This window comes from Humulus lupulus, chromosome X (genome assembly GCF_963169125.1).
Source record: "Humulus lupulus chromosome X, drHumLupu1.1, whole genome shotgun sequence".
In the NCBI taxonomy this organism is placed as follows: Eukaryota; Viridiplantae; Streptophyta; class Magnoliopsida; order Rosales; family Cannabaceae; genus Humulus; species Humulus lupulus.
In genome coordinates this window covers 78,942,376-78,959,093 of record NC_084802.1, presented here as the reverse complement: position 1 = coordinate 78,959,093, position 16,718 = coordinate 78,942,376, and the positions used below count along the sequence as shown (strand labels likewise).

Sequence of the window (16,718 nt, the reverse complement as noted above, 5' to 3'; positions counted from 1 at the left end):
TTTCCCAGCACAACCTATATCTTTGACCTCCCCAGCTAACCGAATGACTATAGGAATCAATTCTTCATGTCAAATCATTTTAAGAACTATAACCATCGATACTTCAACCGTCCTCGTAAGTTTTTCAACCTCTTGAACTTTGAATTTGGATTCTTTCTTAACCAAGTTAAAACTTATAAGAGAACGGAGCGGTTAAACACCCTCGGAGGTCAATACGAGACTCTTGCCCATGCTCCTGCCAAGGAGAAAGAGTTTGAATGGTGGTGAATGATGCCACCATGATGGCTTGCAAGCTACACCGTGAGGATCAAACGATCACCATCAGGGTTTGAGGCCTCCTCCCCAAGGTCCCTCCTCCCCAGCAACTCCTCCCAGTCGCTGAAGAGGTTGGTGAGGAAGAGGAGGTCACCCAGTTGGTGTGCAAAAGAAAGGTTCTTGAGGATGGACAAGATCCCAACCAAGGCCGAGCTAAATCGGGGGTAGCAGCCGGCACCTCCAGCCGAGGTAACACATATAGACAAATGAACCGAGTTTCTTCCAGTTTTAGGGTACTCCCATTCAATCCAAGGTTACTCGTGTGTCGACACGCGGTTGATCCGAACCTGATCATAGCTACTCCAAATGTAGCGTAGTTGATAATACTTTACACCTTATGTACAATCCTTTTGCCGCGGCCTTCCCTGTGTCATGGTGTTTTTACCTTGGGTACTAGGCAGGTCGAACATGAGTCTAGTCCAGTCAAGGAGTTTGAACCCCGTAGGTCTCACAATGTAATAATTCTAGAGTCTCCCCATCTTCTGATAATCTAAGAGTTGCGATTTTACCTAACCCAGTTCATAATTCATAGCTGATCATATTAGTTTCATCCTCTAGTTCGAAGGGTAGGGCTCTTCCATTGTTACTCTTTCAATTATGTTGTATTGATTAATCATTTCTTTGATTTTACTTTTCTGCTCGCCCTTTTGCAGACGAAGAAATGAATCTAAAGGAGGCCCTCAAGCCCAGACCACATGTAAAAAGGACAAGGGTTTCAATGAACACTGTCCCTAGAGCTGGAACCGCAACCAGGTCTCCTGCCAATGACAAGGGTTCCAGCTCCACCTAGAAGAAGTAGCAGCCTTAGCCCACCATAGTCACGACCCTATTGGCTCCTCCAACAGCTCCTCGTGACCCCACTCCTGTTCCGTAAGTCGCCCAAACCGAAGCCCCGAATGTCACCATCCTAGCTCCCCTCCTCGGGGTGGAGAATTATCACTACACCAAAAATCACTTTCCACAACACATGAATATAATACTATTGAAAAAGTATTATATTTTCTTAGCATAAGTGATTCGGTAAAGGCGCCAACCTGACATTGTCTCCCGCCTCTTCTCTCACTAAAAAAAATGAGCCCCAATTTTCTTTTCTCATTTCCCTCCTCCATACCCCAAAACCGAAATCCTCATTTCTCAGCAGAGCTGCGTTTGGGTTTCCACAAATCCCCATTTCTCTCATTTCCCTAAATCCCTAAAAATCGTTTTCCCCCAAATTACTCTGCTGCCTCATGCACCCTGCCTGGATGCTCACCCTACCTGTGAAGGTTCTCTCCCCTTCATCTCTCTAACTTTGCTCTCTTAGGTGTGTATATACATATATATGTAATTAGTTTTTTTGTTTTTCTTTTCTTTTTATGTCTATTCTTTCACCTTCTCTCCTATTTTGTGGTGTTTTTCTCGGTTCTCACTCAGCCACCTCTCTCTCCCTCACTTATATATATATATATATATATATATATATCTGCAACTAATTTTTATTTTATTCTACATTCTATAAAAAAACAGCTCTCTTTCTCCCTCACCAATGTTTGAATTTAATCTGAGAAGGAAGCAGCTTCAGCTGGGGCGAAATTGATATGTTTTCCAAAAAATTGCACATTCGTTGGTGCCAAGGAGGGAGAAAGTCTCAAAATAGCAGAACCTTTAGATGGACCTATAATGAAACGATATTGTTCTCTAGCAAGGTTAGTAGAAAACTCAACTAAGTAACTAAGTTTTCATGGGCTCACTCAGTGTTTAATCAAGTAATACTTCAAGGACTTATTGGGTGTTGTTATTGGGTGCTGTTATTCACTCAGTGTCCTAATGTTATCAATTGGTTGTAGAGAATCAAGTATTTGGTTATCACTTGGAGGATTCTAAGAGAAAGGACCTGGTGAGCAACATTTGTGTAATACCCATGTTGTAATTGATGACAACGGGAACATTAAAAGCACTTACAAGAAGATACATTTGTAAGGTTCCTTACTCTGATTACTTATTATAAATCATGGTTTTCTAATAATAATTGAGTTCATATATGTAACATTTAGTTTTAGTTATGGTTTCTCATGTATTGTTACTGTTAGCTTTGAGTAAACATAAGCTTTTTTAATTACACGTTCCAAAGCTTTTTGCAGCTTTTTCCTTCGGGTCCTAGAATTTAAAAGGCATTTCTTTTGGATTTTATTATCTTAGTGACAGAACAGAGATGCCCAGCCATGTTTTATAGCCCATTCTAACTTTAATACATTCGTGGTTAATGTTGCTCTGTCATTAATATATTAGTTTTTTTTTGTTTTAGTGTGTTTTTGTCTCATCCCATTACACTCACTTTAGCACCTTTTTCTCTATCCTAGACTGGTGACATTTGTTGAGTTCATGCAAAAAAATTTCAAATTTCACAGCTGCAACTATTCTGTGAAAAAGTGAGATTTTGTTAATCAAAATATCCAAAATGTATTGTTAAGCTCAATATTTTTGTTTATGAATGTCCTAAAATTGTGCCTAAAATATAGCTTCCAATTCTGTTTTGGTTTAGGCTTCTTGGCTCCCTCATTTCCCTGTCTTTTTTCAACAAAGATTAAGAAGATTACTCAATTTACTATTCTCCAATCTGAGACATTTTTACTCAACTTACAGAACATATGTTCTGGGATGTTATTGTTCTTGGTTCTTAGCCTGCATCTGAAGCTTTGTTCTGCTTTCTTCTTGAAATAGTTTTTATAAAAAAAAAAGGAACATAAAATTTTTAAGGACTTATGGATGCCATGCACTATATGTTTTATGATGGCATTAAGATAATGAAAACCTTGAGGCTGTGGAGACCAACATTGTTAAAAAAAAGTTCACTGGTCATTTTGTTTTACTTAGTGAAGATAAAAAATATTATGAAATGCTTGGTCTTGGTCGATAGAGATATGGAGTTTTGCTTTGTATAAGTCATTCATTAGTCGTGGAAATCAAACATGCATTCTAGCTTGATTGAAATCTATTAGTGATAATGACTTGGAGTTTAGTCTACTGTAAGTTTTGTTCACTCAAGTTTCCTTGAAATTGAGAGCTTACTTAGTTGCTAATGTAATTTTGTTAACATAGGCCTCCCACTTGGAGCCTTGTTCCAATTATCTCTTATATTAGTGACCTTTTTTCACACACATGCAGAAGAAAGGCAATTAAAATTGTTGTTGTGAATATGAGTTTGCAATGAAGATGATATGACTAAATTATATAACAGTGTTATTTCACGCATTAAAATTTTAATTTACTATATTAACCGATTATCATTATTATGGTTTTATATATAAATTTTAACCAAGTCATTAATATATATATATATTAGATTCTTGTTTTTCTCAAATTTTAAGAATATTCTCTAACTTGTGCTTGTGATTGATTTTGCATTTGTCATGTGAACGTTTTATTAGTTTGTTATTGTTGTTTTGTTTTTAAATTATTATATAATTGGGTTTTTTATTGATGTTGGTAGCAAGTACAGAAGAATACTGGAAACCCTCTTTTTCAAACCCTCTAATTTCATTTTCAGGCACTCTTTTTCTCATTTTTTTTATATTAATGTTGTTTTTTTTTGTTTCTTTTCAAAGGTAAATTACACTTTTTCAAAGCTTCTGCTTTGTGTTGTGTATATATTCTGACAAAAAAAAAAGATAAATAGGATCCAATGTTACTTACAACAATGGTTATGATGTTTGAACTTTAATGTTAACTGCGTCTATAATATTTCATTTGTAGTGTCTAGAGAGATTTGAACTCGATTTAAGAAATATGGGAAGCCAATCTTTTTAAAACAAATTAAGTGCACACAAACTGTTTGTTGAAAGTCCTATAAGCAATTAACTTTTACTTCCCATGAGAATAATGGTAAACCTTGTAGTTGTACACATTTCACTTTGATTTTAACTTTGGAGTTGTGGAGTACATTCTGGTATCTTACTCTAGGGACGTTATTGTATCGGTTGGTGTGTTTACTTAAATTATGATGCCTTTGAGTAAAAAATTATGTTCTCTCCATTCTTCTAGAAAAAGGATTTTGAAAATAATGATTTACATTTGGATTGTACTTTTAGTTTTTGTTCAAGCTATTTATTGTGCTAACAAAAATTTTGAAGTTGTAATATCTTAAGGAGAAAGCTTAATTTTTATCTTTTCCTTTTTACTTGTTGGGTTTTGCTAGGTTTCTGTTTTCTCTACTGTTTCTGGATCATATATATAATAAGGAGGTAAGAAAATTTTCTCTCATTTCTTATTATCATGTTGAATTTGAAATCTATACTTGTAGATGAAAACTAAATTGTTACTTGCGTAATTACTGCAACATTAGAGGATTGTGATTAATTGGATAGTTGACTTGTTGAGGTTAATTGTCAAAATAATTTTATTGATCAATGTTTTTTTAAGATCTTTCTTTTATTCAATCTTTAGTTTACTATATATATAATTTTCTTTATGATATGTATCCAATCGGAGTACACATAATTTATATCTATATATTATAGCTATATGAATATATAATAGATCACAATGCTTTCTTTAAGGTGAAAGGAACTAGGAAAATCTTTTGATTAAAAAAATTATGCCTTTACATACTAAAAGTAAAGAATAATATGACAGTAAACAACTATTCCTACTGACCATTCAAAAAATGACACAAACTACTAACACACTAATATTTATAATGGCTGAAATACTTTCTAACCACCGCTAGAAGATTAATTCTTATGCATGTATATTATCACTTGACTAGGCCAACATTCAATAACTTGACAACTAGCTCACCACATCACTTCTTCTCTTGCCAAGTGCTCTACTAGCATGCACTTACTTTCTTGCCAATTATGTTGCTTGACTAAAATTTTCTTTCCACTAACAAGCATTTATTCAATATTTTCATGTAGACTTTGGAAAAGATTAGCCAGCAACTAGAAGCTTAAAGCTTGGTCAGATGATTCTTGAATTTTTAACTATGTAAGGTAATTGAACAAGTGGTGATTGTTACTTTTATATTTATGTGTATATTCAATTAAATTTTATATAATATGACCAACTGGATAAGAATAGAGAGGGATAAGTGAAAAGTGAAGTGATCTTTGTTAGTCTTTATTAGTATACTTATTTTCAGTATCAAATAGTTAAAGAGCAACTGTGGAATTCAGTGAATAGTACATGTGTACAAATAGTTAAAGATCTTTGTTAGTCTTGAACCGCAATTTTTAACCTCATAGCCCCACCACCAATTACCACCACTTGATTATATGTACACATATACCCACTACTTTAGTGCAGGTTTGTCTTGCTCACTGTGGTAGAGCATAATTTTTCTGTTAATAATGCTTATTACCATCATTTGTAAACTCGTTAAAATAAACCTTTATGATAACTCATTGATGCCAAAGAATGTCTGGGTTGACTTTGCTCTGTTTGCTTGTATATTTTAGGGGCTATCGAAATTTTCAAAGTTTCTATGTTTTCTAAGCTTAGTTTTGATCCAATTCATACCAGCCATCTAGGGGACTCAGGAACAAAATTAATCAATAAAAGAAGTTATAAAATCAGCTTACACATTAAAATGAGTTCATTGTGCCCTGTTTCATTGTGTGTAGCAAAGGATATGGTTAAAAAGTTAACATATGTTGTTAAACATGCTTTTATCTGTTATCTACCCCAGCATTGGTGATGTAGATTGTTTCAATGACCATAAATATAAGATAAGAAAATGTTTTGATGGGGGCTTGAATGAGAGTAGTTGACTCACCAACCCTCGCCATAGTGTAAGAAAGAAAAATCTGCTTAGTGTGGAGTTCTTCTTCTTCTTCCCTACTACAGCTACCAAATTCCACTTCCACTGTATTGAGACTCACTGCAGTATCTCCTAGTTTAAGTACCTTCATGTTTTGGTTCTCCAACATCTATATATATGATGTACTTCTTTGTTGGGTTGTGTTATGGTTGGTGGGTTTTGTTGGGGGAATTTTGTTGGTTATGGATAACATTAAAGACACTCGTTTTGCTGTATTGTTTGCTCTTGGAATGGAGAAAGGAAGCTAGTTATCCCAATTAAAGTATATATGCTAACTTTTGGAGGAATAGTATCTTTCCTGCCTTCTGGACTTGACACTTTCGTTGTAGCTGAATTATGTTTAATATTCATAAGAAAATAATTTCTTTGGGAAAAAAATTCTTTTTCTTTTTCAATTGTATTCACTTATCTTGTGTTTTTCATTTTTAAATTATCATTTTGAAGGGTGCTAAGGAGAAAGTAAAAGAAAGGGAAGAGTTCACACAAAATCCTGGGCAGTCAAAATGCAAGGTTTTTATAATTACAACAATTCTAGATATTATAATTTGATATTTTTCCCTTGTTTGGTGAATTTTTTTATTTGATTCATTCTAATTATTTGAATGTTAAAAGTTATATATTATAAGATTTCAGGAGATTTTTTTACTCTCTTTTAATACCACATATTTGACTGCAATGTGTCTTTTGGACTAATAATAGATTTATGGTGCTATAAAATCTTGAGCTTCTTGCAGTATTATTTGAGGTCAGGGGGATGTAAATTTGGAAAAGCATGTAAATATAATCACACTAAAGGACAGACTTCTGCAGCACCATTAGCACCAGTTCTAGAGTTTAACTTTGCTGGTCTTCCAATCCAAGTAGTATAACATCATTGTTCTGTCTATATTTTAACCTTTCAACATATAAATGCTGCAATAGTTGCTTGTGGTCATCGTATGTGGTTTATATCGCAGGGTGAGAAAGAATGTCCATATTACATGCGAACCAGGGAGGCGATGTTACTCTTGGCGATGGATGAGGTGTAGAATCGATTTATGGTGCTAAATTTGTAGATGAAAACTTCAAACTAAAACACATTGGACCAGGGAAGTTAAAAAGGCCTTCTCCTTGACCCATTTCTTCTTTTATTCTAAAATGGTGATTGTTCAAAAGATAACCCAAAACCCGGGGAACTTCTTATTATCATTACTAAAATTTCTCTTTATGTTCACCATTAGGAATTATATCAATGGAAAATGTTGAACCAGACACTAATGGTTCCCAATTCATCATTACTACTATCAAGACCAATTGGTAAGTGGTAACTAACAGTGTTTATAATTGTTAAAGCATCATGTTTTGGTTCCAAACGGAGTGAACCCCTAGAGACCTTGAAGGAAACGGTATGGAGCTACCAGTTCCGGTAGTCTTTCTCTTTAGATTACTCTTATATCTTTGGTATTTTAGGGCTCTTTTGTTGTAGCTTCTGTTTTATTTTTGATATTTGTATGTGGGTTTTGTTGTTAATTGATTTGGGTTTACCTTGAAATTTCTATGTTCTGTTTTCAATAGGGATAGTCAGTAATATTTCTTATTGTATCGTTAATACTTGGTTTGATGTGACCAAAAACTTTTCTAATTATTGCATCATTAATACTTAGTGTTCTATTTTGTCTCTCCATCTTTTTACTGTCATTTTTTTAAAATAATTTACACACAATGGTTAAGATTTTTTTTTTCAGAGTTAAACAACTTACCTTGTTTGAGGAAGTACACTTCAATTCTAAGTGCATTTTGTTTGCTTTGTTGCTAAAATTCAATTAATACACTGTTTCATATTGCATTTTCACAGATCAAAAACTCACAAGCCAGGTCCATGAAATTGTTGGACGAATTAACGGCAGATTTGGAACATTGACAGCTGTTCCAATACATCACTTGGTTCGTTTATGGCCATCTTAGTCAGTAATTACTATATGAATGGACAATTTATATCTCACTATATTCTTTTTGGGCTATTTGGTATTTGGACAAATGTTTTAAGTGTTGTTGACAGTTGTGTATACTGAACCATATCTTATCATTGTTAGATTAAGCAATCACTCTTTTAGACACAATGGTTCTATATTTCAAAACACTCTTTTAGACACAATGGTTCTATATTTCAAATGGTATAGGCTTACCCGGTAGGATTAAAATAGGACCTTGAGAGTGTTAAGCTTGGTATAGATCACATCAATGACCCATCTATGTGGTATCTTGATGAGTAGGTCACATCATTGTGCCCCATCTTTGTTTTTTTCTTGAATTGAACCTCAGTTTCTCATGCCAGTGCGTCAACTAAATGTCTAAACATAAAAGCTAATAAGCTATATGTATTTTCATTCATATGATATTTATACACTCCAATTTTTCTATGATTATTTCTCACATGTTAGATGTAACTTTCTAGTTCCTAAGGAGTAACGACTGTGTACTCTTTCTGATCCTATCTTCCTTTCTTTACAGGATCGCTCTCTTGATTTCCATGCTTTATGTGCTCTATATGCTGTCACAGGTACAATTTTTTGTTCTTTTTAATCTACTCTCAGATTATTTTTACTCCGCAATGATGCATTCCAATTTTCTTACTTAATTTATTTCTGTGCATACCTTTTTTCACTTGATTTCCATATTGTAAACTTACCTGCCCCCCTCTCTTTCCCTACTTCTTTTGGGGTTAGAAAAAGCTATCTTAAAAGTCATATTTTACATCATATTAGCTATCTGTTTCTTTGGATATAAAAAATATCTCTGAATATTGTTGCTAAGAAACTTTGAGAATGAAAGACAGAGTGCCGAGGTACATGACAGGGAGATATTTAATATATTTGTTATTAGTTTTAGAAAGATCCCATACTTGTATTTGTGAAGTTATAGATGGACTATAATTTCCTAATAATGATGCAATTAAAGGCTATTTGCGCGCTAATAATCGATTGCTCATATTGGTATGATTTTATATGAAACACCATTGTAGTGGAATTGTTACTCTCTGATACATTCACTCTCTATATTTATAGCATATGTACTTTACTGGTTAGTGGTTACAAATCGTTTTGGAGATAAAATAATTAACTTTTGTCTACCCTTGAAGCCCAAGACCTTGATCAATTGTGTATTTGTCCATTACTGTACAATTCTGTCTACAAAGACAGCAGTTATTCTTTGGGAAAAGCTATCCTGGCTACTAAAACAGACATGCTGCATAATAGCTTTTTGTTTGGTTGTTTATTCTAGGTGTCAATATCTCTATTTGTGTTTGGGTTTGGATTGTGTTAAAGGGATTGTCAATATCTATCTTGATGTTGCAAAATAGTATTTGATTCATAACTAGAAGAGATCCTTCTCTGACAATGATTTTGGTCCAGAATTGTTGGTTAATAAAACTTCCAAGTTTAGTTTGTTGTGTTTTCTCTCTCTGTTTTTTTTTTTTGGCAGTGGCTTCGATCATAAAGCGTACTCTGCTGCTGATTTTTGTAGCTTAGTTTATTGTGGTGTTCTATTTGTGTTTCCCCTTTATGAGTTTCTTATGGCTTGTTGGACTTAGTTTAAATACATGGTCATGCTCTTTATTTAATCTCTCAAACTATTTAAGACTAATGAATTGGCACAACCATTTATGCTCTTTATTGCTTCTTTTTTTAGTATGCCTAATCACATGTTTGCCTTGCACACATATAATATGAGTGTCATCTAGATTCTAGGCCTTTGGATCTTATATATATCTTACATCATGCAACTTTGTTTATATGCACACAAGCATATGTAGTGCTCTTTATTACTGTTATGGTTGGAATAGTATGGTACATATATAAATTTTGTTTAACTTCTCTATCGTTTCCTTCCTCTCTTTCTCGTTCACACATACATGAACACATGATTTCATACTAAAAAAGGAACCAATGTCTTATAATTTAGTGTTTGGTTTCTTTGTTTGCTTTGGTGTAGTTGTGAATTCATTATTTTGTATGTGGTGTCCGCTCTTGGAAATAATTTCCATAACATTTTTCTTGAAGTAATTTGTGATGCTAGATAATAACAATAAAATATTTATTTGTTTATTTTTTGCAGATGTGACAAGCGAAATAGAAAATGATACTTAATTTTGAAGGCTTTATGTTGGGCAGCTGCAGAATATTTTGTGCTGAAAGTAGTAGAATATGTTGAATATTTAAGACTACTTGAATACTTAAAGAACATTTTGTCGTTGATGACAGTGTTTAATGTTTTAAACTAATTTGTGGATTGTTAAAACAATGTTGAATGTTTTAAACTAATTTGTGGATTGTTAATACAATGTTGAATGTTTTTACTTTTTGTTATTTGAAAATCAAGTTCATTTGATGATGCTAGTATATATTAGAAAGCTAATTTTAATTATATAAAAAAAATTAAAATATAATAGAATAAATTAGTGTTATAATACGAAAATTGTGTTATAATATCTATTACAATAACACTTTTTATGCAAATAATTGTGTTATGCAAACTTCATTATATAACACAAATAATGTGTTATACTAAAGTGTAGTATAACACAAATAATGTGTTGTACTAAAGTGTAGTATAACACAAAAAATATGTTATACTAAAGTGTAGTATAACACAAAAAATGTGTTATACTAAAGTGTAGTATAACACAAATTTATAAGTATTGAAATGTGTTATATAATCGACTATAGATAACATAATTAAACACTTATCTATTTATTAAAATAACACAGAAATTGTGTTATCGTTCACAGTATAATAACACATCTATATAACAATGATAAAGTGTTATGTAAAGTACCTTGACCTACGATAACATAGTCAGTCTTAAAACATCAAAAAGTGTTACGGTATGTTTTGATAACATATTTTCGGTGTTATTAAAAGCATTTTTTCCTGTAGTGTATTCAGAGCCCCTTGGTGACTCATATTTGGAAATTGTGAGCCACATGATGAAGCACACGAGTGTGGTCATCGATAAAGAGTTGCAGGATATTGAGATGCAACCATCAACGACTGTCCTCGACTCTACTTTAGGGATGACTCTGACGGTAAGTACTATGCTGATCTTCTTCTTCCAATCCCATCCCTTCAAAAACTAACCCTGAGTTATCCTTTATTTCTAGTTTTGCATGGCTTTGGTCTGTGGCATCGCTTGGGTCTGAGCTGAGGTTGACGAGGCCAGGACACCCTTAGGGAGGCGCAGGCCACCTTGGAGGAAGCCAACGCCACAATGACAGTCTTGAATGAGGCCAGCAATTCCCTGAAGACCTCGCAAGAGAATGAGTGAGTTGCCAAAGCCCAAGCTTTGGAGATAATTTGATAGCGTAACCAGTTTTAGCTCGAGGTTAACAATCTTAAGCAGAATCTAGCAGAGGCCGACAGTCTCAAGCAAAGGCGTGTGTAGGTAGAGGCCAAAGCCAAGGAGGATGCTGCTGAGACGGAGAACTCCTTAGAAAAATCTTCTATTGGGTCTGGGTGTATAACCAAGAAGGGGAATTCTTATTATTTGACGCGGAAGTTTCGGGGCGCTACCTTGCCAAGTTCTAGGACCAATTATAAAAATAAGCCCGTGGACACAGCTAAGGCTTCTGGAGCTGAAGGGGGACCTTTCATATATACGTATATATTTTTTTATTTTAGGGTTGGGGCCTTTCTATGTGGGCCCTTTAGACTAAGAAGATTTCTCCTCGAGTTAATCATATACTTGTGTTAGTACATGTTCATTAATTTTTTATTTATTTTTATTCCCCTTTTCGTATTATCTTGTTATATTGACGAACTTTAAGTCCTTGTACATTTTCATATTCATAGGGGTTAACTTTAGATCGGGATGAGTGTTTGATGAATCATCCAATTAATTCTGGTCAATGACCTAGTTATAACCAGGAGTTTGCTTGCCTAATAGCGTTATACCTATTAGGAATCAGGCCTCGAATCTGGTTATATCCAAGAGTTTGGTCGCCTAATAGTGTTGTACCTATTATGAATCAGGCCACAGACCTGCTTATATCCAGGAGTTTTCTAGTTGAATGCTAAGTTTTGTTTCATTGAATTTTCTTAACTTAGTTCGCATTCAGAATTTCTTTGAAAATTTGAGCTTTAGAAAGCTGTAGAATAATCAATTTTCCAAATTCTAAGTGTCGCAAATTTTATCCAAATTTTTTAATTACTTTTAAAGACTCTTGGAGGGTTACATGCCCCCAAGCGATCAAAATTTATGAATATTCTAGATCGCTTTTATAAAATAAGCATGTGATACAAGAATAAGATACACTATTTATTATATGTTTAAAATATGTAGCAATCAAGTGTTATTAAAATAGAATGACTTTTATAAAAAAGATTTACATGGAAAAATACTAAAAACATTACTGATAGTATTTTTTGAGAAGTAGAGCATTCCAGGTCTGTGGGACCAACTCTAAACTTAACTGAGCTAGTTTGAAAGTTCATTCACACAAGATTTCTATGATCTAGTATGGTCCTTCCAAGTTCAATCCCAATACACAATCTTTTGGTTCTTTGTTTGCCAAAAACACCCTTCGGAGCACTAATTCATCCGGTTTGAGTCTGCATCCTTTTACCATCGAGTTAAAGTAACGAGTAACTCTTTACTAAGGATGGGCGAGCTGTAATTGTGACTCGTCTAGTATTTCCTTGATCAGGTCCAGAGAAGCGTTGAGGAAGTCGTGGTTTTGATCTTGATCGAAGGCTTTCTGCCTATGTGACATCACAAGTGATGCAATTGGGAGTGTAGCCTCACTTCCAAAGATTAAAGAGAAGGAAGTGTGCCATGTGGATGTGCGACGTGAGGTCCTATAGGCCCAAAGTATTTGCGGGAGCTGCTCGGGTCATAATATTTTAGCTTCATCTAGTCGTTTCATTAAACTCGCCTTTATGATTTTATTTACAGCCTTGACTTTCCCATTAGCTTGTGGATATGCCACTGAAGAAAAACTCTTGGTTATGTTGTAATTCTCACAAAATTTTGTCAATAGATCACTATCGAACCGAGTTCCATTGTCAGATATGATCTTCTTTGGTAGCTCAATACTGCACATGATGTTCTGCACGATGAAATCTTGGACTCTCTTTGAGTTTATGGTCGCTAGAGGCTCGACCTAGACCTCGACCAACTTTATAAAGTAGTCGATGGCGACAACTGCATAGCGAACACCTCCTTTTCCTGCTGGTAGTGAACCAATCAGGTTGATCCCCTATGCTGCAAATGGGCAAGGAGATGAAATCATGGTTAGCTCCATAGGTGCTGCTCGAGCAATCGTGGCAAAGCATTGACACTTATTACACTTTTGGATTTGCGGCCGAGTCCTTTTTTAGCGTAGGCCAAAAATAACCCTGCCTCAATTTCTTTAGAGCCAAGTTTTACCCCCCAACATGGTCTCCACAGAATCCTTCATGTGTCTCATGTACGATAGTCTGTGCTTCCTCGAGTAGAACACACTGAAGGAGAGGTAGTGAATGCCCCTGTCGGTAGAGAATTCCCTCAACCATAGCATACCGTGGAACTTGATATAGCAATCTTCTAGCATCCTTTTGGTCATTTGGTAGCTTACAGGTTGTGAGGTATTCTACTATGGGGGTTATTTAGGTCGACTTTGTGTCAATCACTCCGACCTAAATTGACTCTTCCATTAAGCTTGGTTTTTCTAAAAAATCCACTGGGCTACATGTAACGTATTCGCCTCTTTGGTGGTGAAAAGTTAGGCTAAAGCATTAGCATTCAAATTCTGCTCGTCGGGTACTTGCTCAATGGAGTTGACCTCAAACACAGAAAACTCACATTTAACCTTAGCAAGATAAGCGTCCATTTTGATACCTCGAGCTTGATACTCCACCAATATTTGATTAACCACGACCCAGGAATCATTGAAACATTTAATGTCCATTGCTTTCAATTCTCTTGCAACTAGTATTCCCACCAATAGAGCTCCGTACTCTGCTTTATTGTTGGATGATTCTAAACGAACCTCAGGGCTATTTGGAATCGACATCCCTTAGGCGAGATCAGAATTATCCCAGTTCTGGATCCGTTTTCGTTCAATGATCCATCAACAAAGAGCTTCCATAATTCTTGCACTGGTTCTCTCATTGGCTCGTCTTGGAAGCCTATGCATTCTGCCAAACAATCAACAAGCGTTGGACTCTTGATTGTTGTTCTTGCCTTATAGAATATCTTGAATTGACTGAGCTCTTTCGCCCACTTAAACAAATGTCCCAATGCTTCAGGTTTTTGGAAGACATGCCTCAAAGGTTGATCGGTTAACATGTAGATGGTTTGGTATTGGAAATACAGCCTGAGTTATCTCGAGGCCAAGATCAAGAAGAATGCGACTTTTTTCTTTTAAAGGGTATCTGGATTTTTCTCCCAGAAGCCTTTTACTCATGTAGTACACCAGCTTGTGACCGACTGTTTCATCTACCAACTGATCAATTTGAGTGGAAAACAATCCTTAGGAAAGGCCTTATTGAGGTAGGTGAAGTCAATCCAAGTTCTCCACTTTCCATTGGGCCAGTTGGATGTTCAGTACTAGGGAATCGTTTGGGGGAAATATAGCCCTCGTGTGTCTTTCTCTGTGAAGGTTATCGAATCATTTTCCCCCTCAAAGCTTTTTGGGGGTCGTTGTTCCAGGCTAATGGTGTACGGAGGGGGGGGGGGGGGGGGGGATTTCCACCTAGCTTCCTTATCGTACCGATCTCACCCCTTCCTTCATTCTCCTCAAAACCCTGGATCTCCGAAGCTGGCCTATCGCTCTCATGCTCGCGGTGATGCTGGCCTATCCTTAGGTTTTTGGTTCTCCTTTCTGATGTACCTGCCAAGGCACCCCCTTCGTATGAGTTCCTCGATTTTTGCCTTCAAATGAGGACACCCCACTGTGGTGTGGCTGATCTCCTTATGGAATTGACAATACTTTCTGTGGTCCCTTTTGGATCGGGCCCTTTTCACTGGCGGGGGTCTTTTGAAGGGAACTTGATTTTCATATGTGATGAGTATATGCTCCCTTGTATCCGTTAGGTCTGTATAGAAGGTATATGGAATTTTCCCATTTTCGCCTCCTCGTGTGTGTTTTCTTTGTCGGTCATCCCTCAACCCTTCATAAGTTCTCCATTATTTTGCACCACTTCGAGCCTTCATGAGCTAAGGGTTTAGATGGGGGTTTAATTTTTCTTATCTTGAGGTTCTTATGCTCGTCTTCGACGCGAATATACTTTTGTGATGTTTCATAGAAGTCATCTAAGTCGATCACCTCCCGTTTGAGCATATTATCCCATAGCTCGCTGCCTGGGCTCACCCTGGCCATGATGGCCATCTTGACTTCCCCTCGGGTTAGGCTTCTTACTTTAGCTACTTCCATGTTGAACCTGTGTACATAGGTTTTTAGGCTTTCATCTTTGCCCTGTTTTATGTTCGCCAAACTTGTACCTAGCATAGCATAGTCACGAACATCGTGATGTTGTATGAGAAACTCATCTGAAAATTGCTGCCACGACCTGATGTTCCCTGGTCTTAACCTTCTGCACCACTTATAAGCAACTCCTTTCAAGGTGACTTCAAAGCAATGACACCTTGCCTTGCTATTGATTCCCCTCAATTTCATCAGGTCATTGAAGGCGTCCAAATGAGACTTGGGATCAGTAGTACCCTCAGATGGGTCATGTGAGGCTCCTTGAAATTGGCTGGGAGCCATTCCATTTGGATTTCTCTAATGAAGGGTGATTCGTAATCGAATTCAAGGAGGTCAGAAGGGTTATTCTTCCCCTTGCCCGAATCATTAGGGGGGGGGGGCAAATGAGGTGTTTCTTTGGAGGTGACTTCAGTTCCATTTCTGTGACCAACGTCGTCCCTTTGCCTTTGTTCCTAGGGGTTCCTCGCTAGCCCAAACCCTTCATTGAACTTCCTCCTGGGAGTGTTCCAAGTTGACAACCGGATCCGCCCGTCTTCCACTGGGACAATGATCTCTCCCTTCTCACCCTCCTTCTCCTTTTGCTTGGGAAGAGGTATGCTTGACTTCCCTTGCAGTATGTCGTTTAGCACCTCCTGCATGTTCTCTAAGGTGGTTTCTAGACTTTGATTCATTCTGTGCAACTCACATATCTCATCCACATAAATGAGAGTTCTGGAGCGGGACTCACGGAGTACACACGTGGATTCTTCCCAGGCCTACGCAGAGGGACCTGGGTCCTGGTGGCCAGAGTACGGTGCAGGCGGTGGTGAAGGGGGACGGTAGTAGATGGTTTAAGAGGACCTCTGTTAGGTTGGACAATATGGAATTATGCCTCCTTCTCCTCCTTAGGGGCCGTATGCTCCTCCAACATACCTCCATTCTAAGGTGGTTGAGGGTCTCTTTAGGAGGCTCTTAGTTGGTCTCCATCAAGGTGGATCTCAACATCTTGAGACTTCCACAAGTGTCTTGAACACCTTGGCATTTCTTCTTATTGAAATAGATGGAAGAACAATGGCTTGATACCTATCCTTACAACATACGGCGCCAAATAATTGACGATGAGAACTCATCAATGAATTAGGGCCAGAAAACTCAAAGACTTAACAAGGAACTTGTGAACTTAG

At 36.4% G+C, this 16,718-nt stretch overlaps 1 long non-coding RNA gene across 11 annotated transcripts; it reads left to right on the top strand.

The window, feature by feature from the left end:
- Nucleotides 1-1,343: 1,343 nt before the first annotated feature.
- Nucleotides 1,344-10,480, top strand: LOC133803285 (uncharacterized). Of its 11 annotated transcripts, none has more exons than XR_009877856.1 (11): nucleotides 1,344-1,618; nucleotides 1,822-2,000; nucleotides 2,142-2,270; nucleotides 4,490-4,535; nucleotides 5,211-5,285; nucleotides 6,557-6,622; nucleotides 6,847-6,972; nucleotides 7,069-7,408; nucleotides 7,947-8,035; nucleotides 8,603-8,651; nucleotides 10,208-10,480. It is a non-coding gene; the product is annotated as an uncharacterized LOC133803285 (long non-coding RNA). The 11 variants fall into 11 exon arrangements; XR_009877858.1 differs by having other exon boundaries at nucleotides 7,069-7,497; XR_009877862.1 differs by having other exon boundaries at nucleotides 7,069-7,517.
- Nucleotides 10,481-16,718: the final 6,238 nt, after the last annotated feature.